Source organism: Rutidosis leptorrhynchoides, chromosome 4, assembly GCF_046630445.1.
Source record: "Rutidosis leptorrhynchoides isolate AG116_Rl617_1_P2 chromosome 4, CSIRO_AGI_Rlap_v1, whole genome shotgun sequence".
In the NCBI taxonomy this organism is placed as follows: Eukaryota; Viridiplantae; Streptophyta; class Magnoliopsida; order Asterales; family Asteraceae; genus Rutidosis; species Rutidosis leptorrhynchoides.
Window position 1 is genome coordinate 244,341,050 of NC_092336.1, and position 20,027 is coordinate 244,361,076.

The following is a 20,027-nucleotide window of genomic DNA, read 5'->3' on the forward strand; positions in this document are numbered from 1 at the left end:
CTTTCTTGTATACACAAGCTTCATCACCATTTTTAATGAAGCCAAATTTCTTGGCTTCCTCATTAAAACGATGATTCCACATTCTAGATGCTTGTTTCAATCCGTAGATTGACTTCTTTAACTTACATACTTTGTTAGGATGTTTTGGATCGACAAAACCTTCAGGTTGAACCATATAGACATCTTCCTCAAGATATCCATTTAGGAAAGCGGTCTTGACATCCATTTGCCATATTTCATAATCATAATGAGCAGCAATGGCAAATAATATCCTAATAGACTTTAGCATTGCCACAGGCGAAAAGGTTTCATCATAGTCAATCTTTTGAGTTTGAGTGAAACCTTTTGCTACAAGTCTAGCTTTATATGTATTTAAGTTTCCATGCATGTCGGTTTTCATCTTGAAAATCCATTTACAATCAACTAACTTGGAGCTAGTAGGTTGTATAACTAGTTCCCAAACTTGGTTGTCATACATGGATTGCATCTCAGCGTTCATGGCTTCCTGCCATTTATCTTTATCAATCCTTGATAAAGCATCTTGGTAGTTTGTTGGTTCATCCAAATCAACCACATAGCAATCATCCATGAGAAACCCATATCTCTCAGGAGGATTACTAATCCTACCAGATCTGCGAACGTCTTGTATACTTTGATCATCCATCTGATCATTCTCGACATTTTCATGTTGAGTGCTAGTGTCAACCAATTGTGTATCATCTACTTGATCTTGAACCTCTTCAAGATCTATCTTCCTTTCACTATTTCCTTCTAATAGGAACTTAGTTTCAAGGAATTCAGCCTTTCGAGCAACAAATACATTTTGCTCGGTTGGATCATAGAAATAGTATCCCATATCATCCTTGGGATATCCTATGAAGATACACTTCGTGGATCGAACATTCAACTTATTAGGGACGTAACGCTTAGGATAAGCTTCACATCCCCATACCTTTAAGTATGATAGAGATGGAGGTTTTCCAAACCACATCTCATGAGGAGTTCGTTCCACTTTCTTGGTTGGGGCCATATTTAAAATACGAGCCGCGGAGCATAGACAATAACCCCAGAATGATAGAGGTAATGTGCTTCTAGCCATCATAGATCGAACCATATCCATTAGGGTTCGGTTCTTCCTTTCGGAAACTCCATTAAGTTGGGGTGTTCCAGGTGGAGTAAGTTGTGAGATAATCCCACAACTCCTAAGATGATCTTGGAAAGCATCGCTTAGGTATTCACCTCCTCTATCGGTACGAAGTACCTTGATTGTCTTATTGAGTTGATTTTGTACTTCGCTTTGATATTCTTTGAATGCTTCAAAAGTTTCGTCCTTATGTCTTAACAAGTAGACATATCCAAAACGACTGAAGTCATCAATGAAAGTAACGAAGTATCTTTCACCATTCCTAGCTATGGGCTTAAAGGGTCCACATACATCCGAATGTATTAATCCCAATAAGTCCTTAGCCCTTTCATAGGTCCCTTTGAAAGGTGCTTTAGTCATTTTGCCTTGTAAACAAGATTCACACACATCAAACGAGTCCATCTCATTTGATTTCAAGAGTCCATTCTTTTGAAGTGTATGCATTCGGTTCTTGTTTATGTGACCAAGGCGACAATGCCATAAGTAGGAATCACTCAAATCCCTTTTGAGTTTCTTGGTGCTAGTATGGTATATAGAGCTCGATGATGTGTCATCATGAACCAATTCATAAATTCCATTTGAAGGCGAAGCCTTGAAATAGAATACATTATCTTTAGAAACATGAATATCATCATCAATAAAATTAACAACGTAACCACATTGTTTTAAGCGAGAAATAGAAATAATGTTTCTACACAAATCCGGAGCATACAAAACATTTTCTAAAATAAGTTCCAATCCGCTTGGAAGCTTCAAAATAAAATCTCCTTGAGCTTTAACATGCACCTTTGCACCATTGCCCATATAGAGACTTGATGTTCCCGCCTTATGATCACTTCTTTTGAACCCCTGCAAAGAATTGAAAATATGAGTTCCACATCCCGTGTCTAATACCCATGTATTAGAAGAAGTAATACTAAGCTCCATATATACCATATATATATTACCTGAGGTTTGCCCTGCATCCCTCTTGTCCTTCAACTCCTTAAGATAGACCGGACAGTTTCGTTTCCAATGACCCATCTCACCGCAACCGAAACATGGGTCTTCTTTGGGGTTTGCCTTCTCGGCTACCTTTTGCTTCTTAGCCTTGTTGATGGTTGGGGTAACCATCTTCCCTATCCCTTTGCCTTGATGGGCGGGTCCTTTTCTCTTGGCCACCTTTGGCTTAGAGGTGTTACCTTTTGACCCACCTTGATCGATTTCTAACACGGGTAAAGCCCTTTTACCCATGCTAGTTTCCGCCGTTCTAAGCATACCGTGAAGCTCACCTATGCTCTTATCCATCCCATTCATATTGTAATTAATTACAAATTGATCAAACCTTTTTGATAGGGAGTTAAGGATAAGATCGGTGGCTAACTCATTTGATATGTTTAGTTTAAGACGGTTAGCACGATCGATAAGGCTTTTCATCTTAAGTACATAAGATGAAACCGATTGGGTATCGTCCATACGACAAGCATGTAGCGCCCGAACCATTTCGAAACGCTCGACACGCGCTTGTTGGAGGAACATCTCCTTCAATTGCGTTATCATGTCGTATGCACTATGATGCTCGAAATCCTTTTGGAGTTCGGGTATCATAGTCCCAAGCATTAAGCATGAGACTTGAAGGGAGTCGTGGCAATACTTATCATAAGAGGCCATTGCTTCCACATCATTCTCATCCGGTTGATTGGGAATGGGGTCCTCAAGTACATACGCTTTATCCTCTTGTTTGAGGACAATCCGAAGATTGCCGAACCAATCCATAAAGTTGGTATGGTTAAGTTTGTCTTTCTCGAGGAGAGATCGTAACGATAGGTTGTTCATGTTAAGTGGTGCGTTTTGCATGTTGTTGTTGTTATTAGCGGCCATCTACAAAATTCAACAAAGTTCATTTTAAGTATCGATTTTAGATTTAATAAACAATACCCTTTTAATTTGTTTTATTAAATATTAGAATCCATCGGTAAATCAAATTTCGGTTAGGTGACCTTTATCCCGTCATTTGATTTAGTTAGGTAGTCATAATGACAATTGCAATCCTTTTGCAACTTCTAATTTTATGGGATCATGCAATCCTTTTGCATGGCATATTAATCCCATCAACGCCTATTTGTTCCTCATGCTTCGGTGACCCTAAGTTCATGATTCCCAAATCAAGTCGTCCTACTTGTGTAAACATGTAGACTTAACATACAAGTGGTTAGGTGACCTTTATCCCACATGTATGCGAAGTGTACCTTATTCATATTAGTTCACTCATGACGGTTAGGTGACCTTTATCCCATCAAGAGATTCCTAATATGTCTAAGTGTTTCCACAAAAGGATGGCGTTTAACTTGTTTACCTTGTATTAGTTAAAGGGATTTTATGTTTTCTACATTCTAGTTTTAGAAAAATGCTATACACCAACATGCATTTGGTGTGTAGTGTTTTATGAAAAACCTATTTCATATCCTTTTAGTAAACCAATTACCAATTCATTACCATTTTATTTACATTTTCATCTAGTACCTAATAACCATTTATTAGTGTCATGTTGTTATAATTATAACCAATTATAATGTCATTTTTGCAAGTTGTTTCAAGAGATTTTGTATCAACCAAACACATACAAAAAACATACAAGCATGCAAAATAAAAGTCCACAATCATGCCAAAGTGGTAAGCACTTGTTTAGCCAAAACAAGTGTTACCTAAAGGGTTAAACAAGTAAGAGATTTTAAACAAAATCTCCCACTAAATCTTGTAATCTTCAAAGTTCCATCTTGTAATCTTCTTCATGAATCTTCACTTTTCTTTTACAAAAAATATATAACCTAATACATTTTCTCTAAGAAAAGGAAATAACAACCTATTCTATTTTACAAACCAAATAGAATAAATTACATCAAGAAATTACAAAATTAATTACAACTTATTACAAACCAAAATGAATGAATAATTATTACAAACCATAAGAATGAATAATCAACCAAATCACACACAAATCCAACCACAAGGTCAAGGCATGATTGTGAACCAAAACAACAACAAATCTTGGCCAAACTTGAAGCTCCAAACCCATTTTGGAAGCCCTTTAATTCGGCCAAAAAAGTACCCCCATCCAAAACATATAATTTTTGCATTTTACAATCATGCATGTACATAAAATGAAAAATATATAGTGAGTTTAATAACCATCTCGAAGCATATTTCAACAACCTCGGCTCTAGATACCATTGTTGCGATTTAACAAGTTCCATAATATTTAAAATCTTTTAAGAATCAAATTAAAGCGGAAGCATGTATGAATTACCATTTAGAACTTGTTAATCTTTAACCAATTAAAGTTAAATCCCAATTAGGATCAAGTTGTGATATATACTTACAAACTATAAGCAAGTAAAGAGATTATACCTACTCCAAGCTTGCTAGTAAATGAAGAAGATGATGATGATGAATGGAGCTCCAAAACAATGAAACCTCAAGTTGTAATACCCCAAGCTTATCACCAACACCTTGTACTTTGGTTAGGATTTGTGGACACTTGAAATTGCTTGCAAAAACACAAATTATGAACCCCTTAAACCTTCCAAAAGGCCACGGCAATACAGCAGTTTTTAGGAGAGTTTTTGCAGTTTTTTTGCTAGTCTTTGATGTGTAAATTCATGTGTTTTTGGTCTCCAATAATACCTTGGTTAATATGCACTTTGAATGCAAGTAACCAAGTAAAGAAAGGCATGCTTGTGAAGACTCCCATGCCACTTCCAAACATTTAATTAAAATGGTTTTTATAAAATATGATTTTATATAACAAGACATATTTTATAAACTTGCTTATTTAATAAACTTGTTTTAATAAAATTGATTTTATAAAACATATTTATATAAACTTGCATTTTATAAATTATGTATACTTATTCATAAAACTCATTTTTTATGAATTCCATATTGCAAGTTATGTTAACATTATTTTATAAAATGTAACATAACTTTATTAATTATTTAACCTATAAATAATTAAATTCTTATTATATAAATTATTCCATAATTTATATATATATATACACATCAAGTAATATTATTTAAGAAAACCATTTTTCTTAAATTTCAAGTGTTGCGTAATTTAATCAACGATTCAATCGTTAAGATCAAAATACGATTAAGGTGTCGGTAAGCTTGTTATTGGGTATGACCCGACTTGGATCAAAACATAATGTCCACATTAATTTAATATGTCTCTCGGGCATACGAAATACCTTCAGTGGGAGCTACGATATTACCCTTAGTTTGACCTCTTGATCCCATGTCGGCTCATGGGATCAAGCATAGGATTTTTGGGCTAGGCTATGTGTGTGTGATGCATGGTATGGTTGTGTTTTATTTTTACGCATTTATATTTAATTGTTGATTATAATATATGCTAATTGTTTTTGATGAAAACATCAAATAAAACTAATAACGAGTTTCAAAGGTTAAAATTGATGATTTTAAAAAGTTAAACTCTAATGAGTTTAAATTTAAATATTTTTTTTGAAACTCAAATAATATATATATATATATATATATATATATATATATATATATATATATATATATATATATATATATATATATATATATATATATATGGGCGACATCTTTTAAAACTGTTTTAAAATGATACACGTTTGTGTATTTGTTACTTTTATATATAAAATAAAACAACAACTAGACGCATAAACACGATCGACATACATAAAACTGGTTAAAATGATTTTTAACAAATAATGTAGCGAATCTTGTGTGCATGCATTATTCGTTAACACAAACTTTTTAAAAATACCCGTCAAATTTAAGTCATGCCATCCAATGAGCTTGCAAACACTCCTCGTTATTTTTTGATTACGGTGAGACCTAATCGAATTATAGCCACGAGGTGGATTTTCAATTACGAGTGAGACTAGGCTGAATTTCCACTGTTTCATATTGGACGACTTAATCGTATTCACGGTGAGACCGGAGTTCGAGGCAAGGATGGGAAAAACATGCCAATAGATAATAGTGGTTTGTTAGACTACACATATTTCAAGGTCCCATAAAGATCTAAGAGTTGCACCTGTGATGCAATTGGTACTCACTACCTACCAGTAGACTCTATAACTGCTAGCTGTTCAACAGATGTAGTTATGGAACCTCTATGTGGATCTTAGGCTTTCGTAAATTAATTATTTTTAAATATATTAAAACTTGGGTAATTAATTTATTAAAGTATTATATCTCAAATACTAAAATTGAAACTTGTTCTTTTGTAGATGTCAAACAATCAAAACGTAAACCAAAACACCCTCCGTTCTTTGTTGGAGAAGGAGAAACTCAATGGTTCAAACTTCCTCGATTGGTACCGCAACCTGAGAAATGTTCTCAAATATGAAGGAAAGTTGAACAAAATTGAAGAACCCTTACCCGAAGCTCCTCCTGAGACAGCTACTGCTGCTCAAAAGAATGCTTATCAGAAGTTGTTTGATAAGCAAGAGAATATAGCTTTAATCATGCTTGCTAGTATGACTTCTGACCTTCAAAAGAAAATGGAAGATCGTACAGCATATGATATGATGACTGAGCTGAAAAATATGTTTCAGAAACAGGCTAGTCAAGAGTTATATGAAACTTATAAGCTTCTTCAAACATGCAAAATGGAGGAGGGTCAATCAGTGAGCTCTCATGTCTTAAAAATGAAAAACTACATTGACCGATTGGAAAAACTTGGAACTACCTTGCCACCTAACTTGGCTGTGAATACGGTTTTGGTTTCACTACCAAAATCATATCACCAGTTTGTGATGAATTACAATATGCAAGGTTGGGAGAAATCTCTGGCAGAGGTGCACTCGATGCTTAAAACTGCTGAACAGGATATTCCATATAAGGTTTCCAATCCAGGTGTCCTGATGATTAGGGATGGTAAGGTGAAAAAGAATAAACTGAAAACTTGGGGAAAAGGAAAAGGCAAGTCAATTGCTAAGAAGAAAATTCCACCACCTCCCAAGAAAGAAAACCCAGCGAAAGACGCCGAATATTTCCACTGTGGAAAAGTTGGCCACTGGAGAAGGAATTGTCCTTCCTACCTATCTGAGTTAAGAAAAGGTAAAGCTGGCCAGACCAGCAAATCAGGTATATTTCATATACAGTTATATACTTTTTCTAGTGATTCCTGAATTTTTGATACTGATTGTGGTACTCACATCTATAACAATATGCAGGGAATGAGAAGAAGTAAGAGACTGAAGAAAGACACACTAGACGTAAGAGTGGGAAATGGAGCTCGAGCTACTGTAATGTAAGGTAGGCCACTAGATTTCAGTGCTTCAACAGCGTTTCAAAACAGTATGAAAGTTATATGTATAACCGCGGGCACTTGGTAACTAACTTAACATTTATCACCCCCTAAAAGTATACTTGGCGAGTGCGTATGTTTGTATTAAACACCCATTAAATGCTAGCACTACTAGCCCGAGTGGGGATGTCAAACACTATGGATCCATATCTAAGATTCGCGTTCACTGGTTCAAAGACCAATGACTAAACGTTACCGAGCTAAGGGGAAAGTTTATGCCGTTGTATAACCCACACATATATAAAGTTTAAGTACTCGTGCCTAGTATGTAAAATGTAAAATGCGCATGTATTCTCAGTTCTCAAAATAGTTAAAGTAAAAATGGATGCTATAACTTACAGTGGAAAGTAGTAAAAGTCGATACGCGGGAATAGTAAGCAGGTGGTTGGTCCGGAAGGTCCTCAACCTAAGTCAAAAGTTACTAAGTCAGTAAATCGTTCCCAAAGGTTTAAAATTATGTAAATTAGGTCTTAAGTACCATCATCATTCATCATTAAACAAAAAGTGTAAAGTAAGTTTCAAGTCAATACTAGGGTTTGAAATAAAGGCTGATTTAGTTCAGTCACCACGACCTCTATACAAAATGAAATCAGGTGAGACTAGTGGCCATGGCTCCGTATATGAGTCCCCTAGAGGCTGACCAATTTCCAGAACTTAACTCGTCTTTGTTTGAACGTGGTGATGATTTAAGTGCGAGTAGGTCAGAAATTTTAGCACAACGTTAATAGGGTGTAGTTACTTTCGGGAGGCCATAGATCCTAAACCGTAACTCGGATTAAGACAAGGTCTAAACAGAAAATCATCTACTCAAACCGAACTAATTGAAAATCAACTTTACAGTAGCCCAGGTAGTAAGATTAGTTCTAGAAAACAGTAAGAAAGGTGTTCCGGTGGGTTCTTGGTGCTTGATGCTCATCACGGTTCTCATCCTTGATGCGTATAGCTTCAAGTGTACAACTCGTTGATGGGTTTGCATCATCTTAACCAAGGTTTGACTATCATAACACTAGTGTAAGTCTAAGATAAGTTGCACAACTCACTTAAGAGTTGCATGTAGTTTGATGAACCAAAATTACATCAAGATCTTAGATCCGACACATACATGAGTTACAAAAGTAATATTAAGCTACAAACTTGAAAGTAAACTAAATAATCAAGATCTTAAGTTGTAGAACTTAGATCTTAGCTAGATCTTAAAGATCCTAGACTAGAAAGTCTAGATCTAGTGTTCTTAAGTTAGATCCTAAGTTACAAAACTTGGATCTACACTTTAATGAAACCATAAGTTATGAAACTTAGATTTTCAACTTGAAAAATGTATGTAAGCTTGTAAGCTCTTATTTACAACAAAATTAGAAGACCATAAGCTATAAAAACTTAGATCCAACATAAGTATATGAAGTTATAACTAGAAAGTTATACTTCCATGTTCTTGAACTTATAAAGTAAACTTTTAATTTCAAGAAATATGAGATCAAGACTAACTAGTAATACTTGACCAATTTAACAAAATCACAAACTTTAAAGTACTTACAAAAGAAGGAAATAAACTAAAGTACAAGTATTATGTTCATGTTTTGTTTCATACTTAGGAAGATTCAAATCAAAGTTTGAATCTTAGGATTTAATTCTACAAACATGAACACAAGTATGATAATGAAACTTATAAACTTACTTATAAACTTTAAATCTTGAAAATATTTAAATGTAGAACCATAAACTAACAAGTTTAGGTTCTTGTTCTTGGTTCTTCATCAAACAAAAGATGGAAGAAAACAAGATTTATGAAGATACAAACTAACAAGTTTGATCTTTAATCAACACAACAACAAGTAACTAGTAAATGATGATGATGGAACTTGAATTTAAAGCAAAGAAAAGAAAGAAAATAAGTTTATTACTTACAAAGTTTTGAGAGAAAAAAGAGAGAAAAAGAGTGCAAGTAAGTATGTGTGTGTAAAAGTGAAGTGAACTAGCAAATAAGTATCAAGAAAAATTGAAAAATGAACTCCCTCCCACCCCATCAAAACCCACGGTTTTTGTAGCTCAAAAGGGAAGGGTCCAAATCTACTTTCTTGTGTTGGAGAATGGTGAGAGCTTGGAATGGCATTAAAGCTAAATGTTATGGGAAAATGGTGTAAGTAAACTTGTAACTACATTCCTTACTTATGTTAATTAATCCATGCTTTCATAAATAAATCACAAGCTTAAAAGATGGGCTTACTAGTCCATTAAGTATGTAGGGTGGGCTTCCAAGTCCATGTATATTAATAAAAGCCCAAGTCCAAGTAAGTATGCAATTAAATAAATAAAGCCCAAGTAATTAACCACTTGCATTAGTTAATTAAAATGATTAATAATAATTAATAATGAATGTAAATAATATTCGAAAATATTATTCGTTAAAAGTACGTGTGTCATAAAGACGAGTCGGGCATGTAAAGTCAAGTACGGTAACAAGTAAATGTATAAAAATACATTCATTAAACACAAGCATTAATAATAAATATTATTAATTAAACGTTGGAAAATCTAGGGTCGTTACATTACCCACCTGTTAAAGAAAATTTTGTCCCAAAATTTTAAGCTGAGGTAGATGGAGGAGTCGGGAAAAGGTGAGGATACTTCAGCATCATTTGATCCTCTCGTTCCCAGGTAAACTCAGGTCCTCGTTTATCATTCCATCGTACTCGAACGATCGGAATCTTGTTGTGTTTCAAAGTTTTGACCTCACGGTCCATAATTTCGACAGGCTCTTCCACGAGGTGGAGTTTTTCGTCAATTGTAAGTTCCTCCAAAGGTATAACCTGTTCTGGTTCAGCAAGACACTTCTTCAAATTCGATACATGAAAGGTAGGATGAACGGAGCTCAATTGAGTCGGAAGATCCAGATGGTAAGCAACGGGTCCAACACGCTCCAAGATTTCAAAAGGACCAATGTATCGTGGGTTTAACTTCCCACGTTTTCCAAAACGGATCACACCTTTCCAAGTGTGCAAATTTGGTAAGACGGTCAACGATAACCCAGATAGTATCGTATCCGCCGACCGTCTTTGGTAACTTCATAATGAAATTGGTAATGCTAAAAACGAACATATATTTCATAGCATTATCCCTCAAGAAAGACAAGCTTTTAGTTGCAATTATTCTATTTACAAGTGATATTCGTTTAAATAATAAAAGGTGAAGACAAAAGACAGATTCGACGAATTGAAGACGCAAATGATCAAAAAGCTCAAAAGTACAAAGTACAATCAAAGTGGTTCAAATTATTGGTGAGAAACGTCTCGAAATTACAAGAGTACAAGACGCAAAACGCAAAATACAAGATATTAAATTATACTCAAGGACGTTCGAAAAACCGGAACCGGGACCAGAGTCAACTCTCAACGCTCGACGCAACGGACTAAAAATTACAAGTTAACTATGCACATAAATATAATATAATATTTAAATAATTCTTAAAATTATTTATATATTATATTTATTTATTAATCCGTCGGCAAGCTAGGAAACAAAGTCACATGAGCTGGAAAAAGTGGCCATGCGATCGAAGAGCAAATTCCATGCGATCGCATGGCAGTAGGTGTAACGACCCAGAAATTTCCGACCAAATTTAAACCCTAAACTCTATATGTTTCCGACACGATAAGCAAAAACCCTAATGTTGAGTCTAGAATGTTGAAATTTTCATTTGGATAATTAGTTACCCTTTGACCAAGCCTGACGATTCACGAACGTTTATGTGTTTATATGTTATATATTTATTTATAGTTAACGATAACAAAGTACTAGATATAATAGGTTTTGATATAAGAATATTATATTTAACGGTGAGGGTAAAAGATAATAAGATTTTACAAACATCTGAATTTGTCTTTGATAAAATATTAATGAGTCGTTTTAATAAAATAAAGGTTTTAACGTTATTCTAAAAGTCGTAGTTTTTCTAGAAACCTTTTGACAAATTGTTAATGTTAACGGTCCGGGATTTTAGTTGGGTGACAACATAAAAGTAATTTTTGTAAAAATTATATTTTTACCCAAAACGTAAATAAAATATATTATATAATTAATTATATAAATTAAATAATTAAAATAAATAAATATATATAAATTAAGTGATGTCGGCAATATTAAAAGATCTTGGGATACAGCTGTCTTTTGTGGCCACCAAGTGGGTCTTTAAAAGCTCACTCAATTTATCAAATTTAGAATTCATTTTATCAAACACAACGCACACACTTGCACTTATAAACTTAAGTACTACGTATTAATTATTTACTTTATTATTATTATTAATATTATTATTAAGATCTTAATATTATTATTAAATTTTAGATTAAAGATTAATATTATTATTAATCTTAAGAATAAGGATGTCACTAGTATTGAAATTCTCTAGAATATTATGACGGGGTTCTGCCCAAGTGTTCCAAAACTGGTGTCATGAGTGGGATAAAATTAAGGAGATTATGGGTCATAGCTATGAAAGTTATGGGTATGGATCGGGGGTTTTGCTCGTGAAATAAACTAGTGTTTGTCAACTCCGTTTTGTCCAAATACTATCCTGCAATATTGAATCTCAATATTGATACGTGAGCACTCTAAACTTAACTTTTATTTACTTTTAGTGTGTCCCTGACTAGTGCTCGAGAAATTAGGATCATGCATGCTATTTTATCTATTTTTGACAAAATATGTTTTAGGACAGAATCTGAATTAGTTACTCTTGCGGTCAGGATAAGATATATGAATTATATGTTTTCAGAAAGGTGGCGAAAAACTATAAACTTTTCATTTAGATGTCGAACGAATTCGACGGACGGATTTGGAGATATAGTCAATTAAACTTTTGTACAGATTGTTAAAAAAAATGAATATTTTTATTTTTACGTTGTCGTTAAAATTATCATAATTACTATCATCAAGGTTATTATAATTTTTATTATCATTTTTACCAACAAATGTAAAATTATTATTTTAATTGTATTATTATTAAATTACTAATTATTATCTTTATAAAAAAAATATATATTATTTTGTTATTATTATCATTATGATTATTATTATTATGTAAATTATCAATTTATTAATAAAATTATCATTTTAAATAAATATATTATCCTTAAGGGAAATATTATTATTATAAAATATTAATTCATCGTTTTAATATATTTCTGTATATAAGATATTATTTATTAACAAGTGAATTATATTGTTATTTATTATAAATAAATTTTGTTAAATATTTAAAAATATAAAATGACTATATTTATTCAAGTATAAATTTTTGGGAAAATCATTTTGAGTCAAATGAATTTCTGTAAACTTTTACATATTAGTCTCGAGCATTAGGATTGGTACACTATAAATTGAATTTATTTGTTATTTAGATATTAATCGATATATAAATATATAATTAATTAGGTTCGTGAATCGAAGGCCAACCTTATAAGTTATCAATGGTGTTATATGTATTTTTACTACAAAATACATTAGGTGAGTATATAGTCCCACTTTTAAACTCTAAATATTTCGGGATGAGAATACATGTATTTTATGTTTTACGTTATGGACACAAGTAACTGAAAAATATATTCTACGTTGAGTTGTACCACTGGCATACTTCCCTGTAGCTTGGTAACTAATATTTACAGCGGTATTGTAAACGCGAATCCTGTTGATAGATCTATCGGGCCTGACAACCCCAACCGGACTGGACGACCAGTATTCAACGGTTGCACAGTACTTCGTTTCGTGACTACACTTGGTACGGTGTAGTAAGATTTCATAATAAAGGGAATATGCGACGCGATTAAATGTTAAGTATGGTTACCAAGTGCTCAACCACTTAGAATATTTTTATTAAAATGTTTACATATGAAATCTTGTGGTCCATTGTTATAACGCTGCTAGCATCAAACCTATATACCTCACCAACTTTATGTTGACGTTTTAAAGCATGTTATTCTCAGGTACGAATTAAGTCTTCCGCTGTGCATTAGCTCATATTAAGGATGCTAGTTGGAACCTTTTAAGCCATGATACAAGAACGTTGCATATGAGTCATTGAAGATCATTAAAGACTATTATTAAGTAAATGACAACATAGGTCTTTTGGATATTGTGAAATGCTAGACGAATATATCAATTTCTGATGTAATGATAGATTGCCTTTTAAGAGTAAATGCAACGTTTTGTAAAATGTATCATATAGAGGTCAAGTACCTCGCGATGTTATCAACTGTTGTAATTCGTTTGTAATCAATATGGACATCGTCCGGATGATTAGTTTCGGATCCTTTCAGTTGGTATCAGAGCGTTGGTCTTAGTGAACCAGGTCTTGCATTAGTGTGTCTGACTAGTAGTTGTTAGAATACATTAATGAGTCTGGACTTTGACCGTGTCTATATGTCAAAAGTTTTGCTTATCATATTTAGTCGGAAATCATGTGCTTATCATCCTTAGGGAATTGCCTGCCTATCATTCTTTAGTCTAGACACGTCTTACTGCATTTAGTGCATCGATAGTGTATAGACAAAAATTCATATCTTAGCGTATCCTAGAATTGCCTGACATATGCCATAAATTCCTTTAAAGTCTATGAAATCTTTGGTAATATATATAGATATTCTATATAGTTAGAATATCATACGACATCCAAAAATCATTTCACATCGAGGAACCTTTCCATCCACTAGATTATCCTTTTGGCGATAAACCTGAAACACTTACCGACGAACATGTTCGAGAAATCATTTCTTTTCCCCTTTTTACGGATATCTCATCATAATTACATACCATTTCATATTCCGAATTTTATACATCCGCTCGCTTCAATCGCCAATCATTCCGGTGTACAAGCATAAGTTAACAAACTTCGCGTTCGTGTGACGGCTATGGAAAATATGGTGCGACGGCTGCAAACACCAGCAGCAGCCACAACCGCGTCGTAAACCTCAACGTCATAAACTATACCTTGAGTATAGTCACCGTTCTACGTATCGTTCTATCTACTAAATTTTTGTTCGACATACCGTTCTGTATCAATTACCTTCGCTTTACGTTTTACCTCATATATCTTCGTTCGACATGGCAATCTCGTAATCTCTAATGTTTTAGAGATCATGTAATCTGGTACTCACGATAAATCAAATGAGTTTAATATCTTATTGACTCATTAAATCCATGATTACATTCGATGGAAATATATATGCAAGTATATTTTCATAAAGAATGTAATTAAAAATTCTCTCGTACAAACTGTTAATGATGAAAATATTTTAACGGGTGGGTAGTACCCGAGGAATATTTAGAATTCACATTAATAAGTTACACTGTACATTCTTCGAATCTGATTCAACGATCATTTACTATCCTACTTACAACTACCGATATACGTATTCGTTCACCACAGAATAACCATTTCTATTCAAATTTCACATTTGGATTTTGAACCATCAGAATCCAACAAGAGGCAAAACGAAGAAAACATTGGACAAAAATAAAAAGTGTTAGAAACAAACGATTTAATTAATTGAAATTGTGATAGGATTTCACGCTAACTGTTCCGGCTAACTGTTCCCAGCTAACTAATTAACATTTAATTTATCGCAATTTACATTCTCGCACTTTTATTTATCGCCATTTAATTTCTGTTATTTACTTTTATGCATTTTTAAGTCGGGACACATGTACGCAATACGTCGGATTAATTCTGAGACAACACGGTGCATGGGTCATGATATTTATTTATTTAATTTACGCATTTAAATAACGGGACACGTATACAAGGTTTCGACTTATCATATTGACCCATCTATATATATATATTTCAGAACAACCATAGACACTCTATATGTGAAGGAGGGAGTTGGCTATACAGGGTCGGAGTTGATTCCAAAATATATATATACTTTGAGTTGTGATCGACACCGAGACCGGTACATGGGTCGCGATACGTATTATTTAATTCGAATATTATATATATCTAACTTATATATGAATCTATTGAACCATTGGACATTTGGACTATTGAACTGCTAACTTTGGACAATTAAAATGAATTAAAATATCGATTATCATATATGAAACTAAACAATTCTTCAAGTTTGCCACTTGATTTCATCCTAAACCTCATTCGAATCTTGACAATTACAATTCGCATTCACAACTTTTCATGATTCTTGAAAACACCTCGATTGAGAAGTTGAACCTACCGCACTTCATCTACGGAAGAAAGATTTACGCACCTGAAAAACTCTCGAATCCAAATTCATAGTTTAACACATACCGTGTTGAATCCTTTGCCATTTATTAGCAAAAACAACCCTACAATTCCTTTCCAAGAAGCTAATTTTGTCATAGCTCCACTTCGACTCCCTAGAAAGACTACTTTTCTTAAGAATCTCGAAATTTATACTTTGTCCTTCCGCCGTCGTTACCGGAGAACCTTTTATATTTCATAACATCATCAGCAGATGTACCAGCAACTTGTTATCTTTTTGGCGAAATCCGCAAGTCGTATTTTGAAAATCTGACAGAATTTCTTCAACTATACATATGACGTCTATCTTTAAATGTGAAGTTTCTGAAAAACGTCTTGAACTATGAAGTGATTCTTGAAATGCTGACAAAGCAGCATGTTGAAGACGATCTTAATGACCAAAAGTTGATGACAAAATGAGGAAGTGTTAGAAACGCTCGATAGAAAATTTGGTACTAAAAACCGGATTGAGCAAACCGTGAAGGAGACTCTGAACAAATTTCAAGGACTAAACTTGTACATAAAGAATCATGACAATCCTGTAGCAAACACCTTGCTTCTGAATCTAAACCTTTACGGGTCAATCTTCATCATCATCCTTCGACATTAGAAATTCCAAGATATTATCATATCTTTCATTATAAATATCCTCAATATTTCTGAAGATATTTTCACAACTATTCTTATCCGAGATCATGTATCTCTCCGTAATATCTGCGTTATAATATAAAAGAAACTGTGTTAGTTTCTAAATTCTGAAACCTTCGAAATTAAAATATGAATGTTTTGAAGTAGTGTTGGGGAACTGATATATATATTAGTATAATATAATGAAACTTGATCAACTTCATTATATTACAGTAACTCATGTTAAGTTTTAATGGAACGTGATGATTCACAGTACCATCATCATGTGCCATGTTACACGGCTCTTACATTCTATCCAATCTTCAAACATATTAGAACTTATCACCCTGATAGTTCTAATTTTCCGAAATATCCTGGTAATTTGATCAATCAAAATCGTGCCATTACCATTTCTTTCTGATAACATTAGCTATGTTCATTCCAAATTTTATACATACGAACTCTGAACCATTACTCGCTTGATTCGAGGACGGGAAGAAAAAAAAAACGAAGGGACAAAACCTCAGAATAGAAATAGGAACATAAACCACAGCAAATAAGAGAGAGCATTAACTGTAGATGACAATGATTTTAAGGGACAGGAGTAGGAACATCGAAATATATGGGAAGATATAAAACCTAACAACAACCTTGAAACTACAAACCGTGTATATCAATGCGTATTGCAACGTAAAGGCACGGGAGAATTAAAAACATTATAATTCCAAGGAAAGGATAAAAGAGAATAGATTCTTCTGGTGATAGATGAAAAAGAAGAATGAAAGATATGAAAGTTAGAAATATAACAAGGATTAGAATGGGATGGAGCATTTTAGCGAATGTCTTAAAGTAGGAACAAAAGAGAAAGAATAGAAGGTGTGGGAAGTAAGAAAGGGAAGGAGGTAAATTTATAGTAAAATATTCGACAAAGAAATCAAAACAGATTGCTGCGTTAAATCAAAGAAGATCCTGATCGCCGCAAAACTAAATCTTATTACATAAGATTTTTCCTCGAAACCCTTAAATTCCGGAAATCGATCATAATCACGTCATCGGTTACAACAATTCTATATTTACTCATTTCACTCTCTTTTGTGATAGCTTCGCTAGTACGCTTCACATAATCGAAATGTTTTGTCTATATCTATCAATAATGATAAAACTCCGTTATCACCTTATATTCGTCATGAAAGCAATCCTATTGTTATCCATGACGACCTCTAACAAATTTCGGGGACGAAATTTCTTTAACGGGTGGGTACTGTAACGACCCAGAAATTTCCGACCAAATTTAAACCCTAAACTCTATATGTTTCCGACACGATAAGCAAAAACCCTAATGTTGAGTCTAGAATGTTGAAATTTTCATTTGGATAATTAGTTACCCTTTGACCAAGCCTGACGATTCACGAACGTTTATGTGTTTATATGTTATATATTTATTTATAGTTAACGATAACAAAGTACTAGATATAATAGGTTTTGATATAAGAATATTATATTTAACGGTGAGGGTAAAAGATAATAAGATTTTACAAACATCTGAATTTGTCTTTGATAAAATATTAATGAGTCGTTTTAATAAAATAAAGGTTTTAACGTTATTCTAAAAGTCGTAGTTTTTCTAGAAACCTTTTGACAAATTGTTAATGTTAACGGTCCGGGATTTTAGTTGGGTGACAACATAAAAGTAATTTTTGTAAAAATTATATTTTTACCCAAAACGTAAATAAAATATAATATATAATTAATTATATAAATTAAATAATTAAAATAAATAAATATATATAAATTAAGTGATGTCGGCAATATTAAAAGATCTTGGGATACAGCTGTCTTTTGTGGCCACCAAGTGGGTCTTTAAAAGCTCACTCAATTTATCAAATTTAGAATTCATTTTATCAAACACAACGCACACACTTGCACTTATAAACTTAAGTACTACGTATTAATTATTTACTTTATTATTATTATTAATATTATTATTAAGATCTTAATATTATTATTAAATTTTAGATTAAAGATTAATATTATTATTAATCTTAAGAATAAGGATGTCACTAGTATTGAAATTCTCTAGAATATTATGACGGGGTTCTGCCCAAGTGTTCCAAAACTGGTGTCATGAGTGGGATAAAATTAAGGAGATTATGGGTCATAGCTATGAAAGTTATGGGTATGGATCGGGGGTTTTGCTCGTGAAATAAACTAGTGTTTGTCAACTCCGTTTTGTCCAAATACTATCCTGCAATATTGAATCTCAATATTGATACGTGAGCACTCTAAACTTAACTTTTATTTACTTTTAGTGTGTCCCTGACTAGTGCTCGAGAAATTAGGATCATGCATGCTATTTTATCTATTTTTGACAAAATATGTTTTAGGACAGAATCTGAATTAGTTACTCTTGCGGTCAGGATAAGATATATGAATTATATGTTTTCAGAAAGGTGGCGAAAAACTATAAACTTTTCATTTAGATGTCGAACGAATTCGACGGACGGATTTGGAGATATAGTCAATTAAACTTTTGTACAGATTGTTAAAAAAAATGAATATTTTTATTTTTACGTTGTCGTTAAAATTATCATAATTACTATCATCAAGGTTATTATAATTTTTATTATCATTTTTACCAACAAATGTAAAATTATTATTTTAATTGTATTATTATTAAATTACTAATTATTATCTTTATAAAAAAAATATATATTATTTTGTTATTATTATCATTATGATTATTATTATTATGTAAATTATCAATTTATTAATAAAATTATCATTTTAAATAAATATATTATCCTTAAGGGAAATATTATTATTATAAAATATTAATTCATCGTTTTAATATATTTCTGTATATAAGATATTATTTATTAACAAGTGAATTATATTGTTATTTATTATAAATAAATTTTGTTAAATATTTAAAAATATAAAATGACTATATTTATTCAAGTATAAATTTTTGGGAAAATCATTTTGAGTCAAATGAATTTCTGTAAACTTTTACATATTAGTCTCGAGCATTAGGATTGGTACACTATAAATTGAATTTATTTGTTATTTAGATATTAATCGATATATAAATATATAATTAATTAGGTTCGTGAATCGAAGGCCAACCTTATAAGTTATCAATGGTGTTATATGTATTTTTACTACAAAATACATTAGGTGAGTATATAGTCCCACTTTTAAACTCTAAATATTTCGGGATGAGAATACATGTATTTTATGTTTTACGTTATGGACACAAGTAACTGAAAAATATATTCTACGTTGAGTTGTACCACTGGCATACTTCCCTGTAGCTTGGTAACTAATATTTACAGCGGTATTGTAAACGCGAATCCTGTTGATAGATCTATCGGGCCTGACAACCCCAACCGGACTGGACGACCAGTATTCAACGGTTGCACAGTACTTCGTTTCGTGACTACACTTGGTACGGTGTAGTAAGATTTCATAATAAAGGGAATATGCGACGCGATTAAATGTTAAGTATGGTTACCAAGTGCTCAACCACTTAGAATATTTTTATTAAAATGTTTACATATGAAATCTTGTGGTCCATTGTTATAACGCTGCTAGCATCAAACCTATATACCTCACCAACTTTATGTTGACGTTTTAAAGCA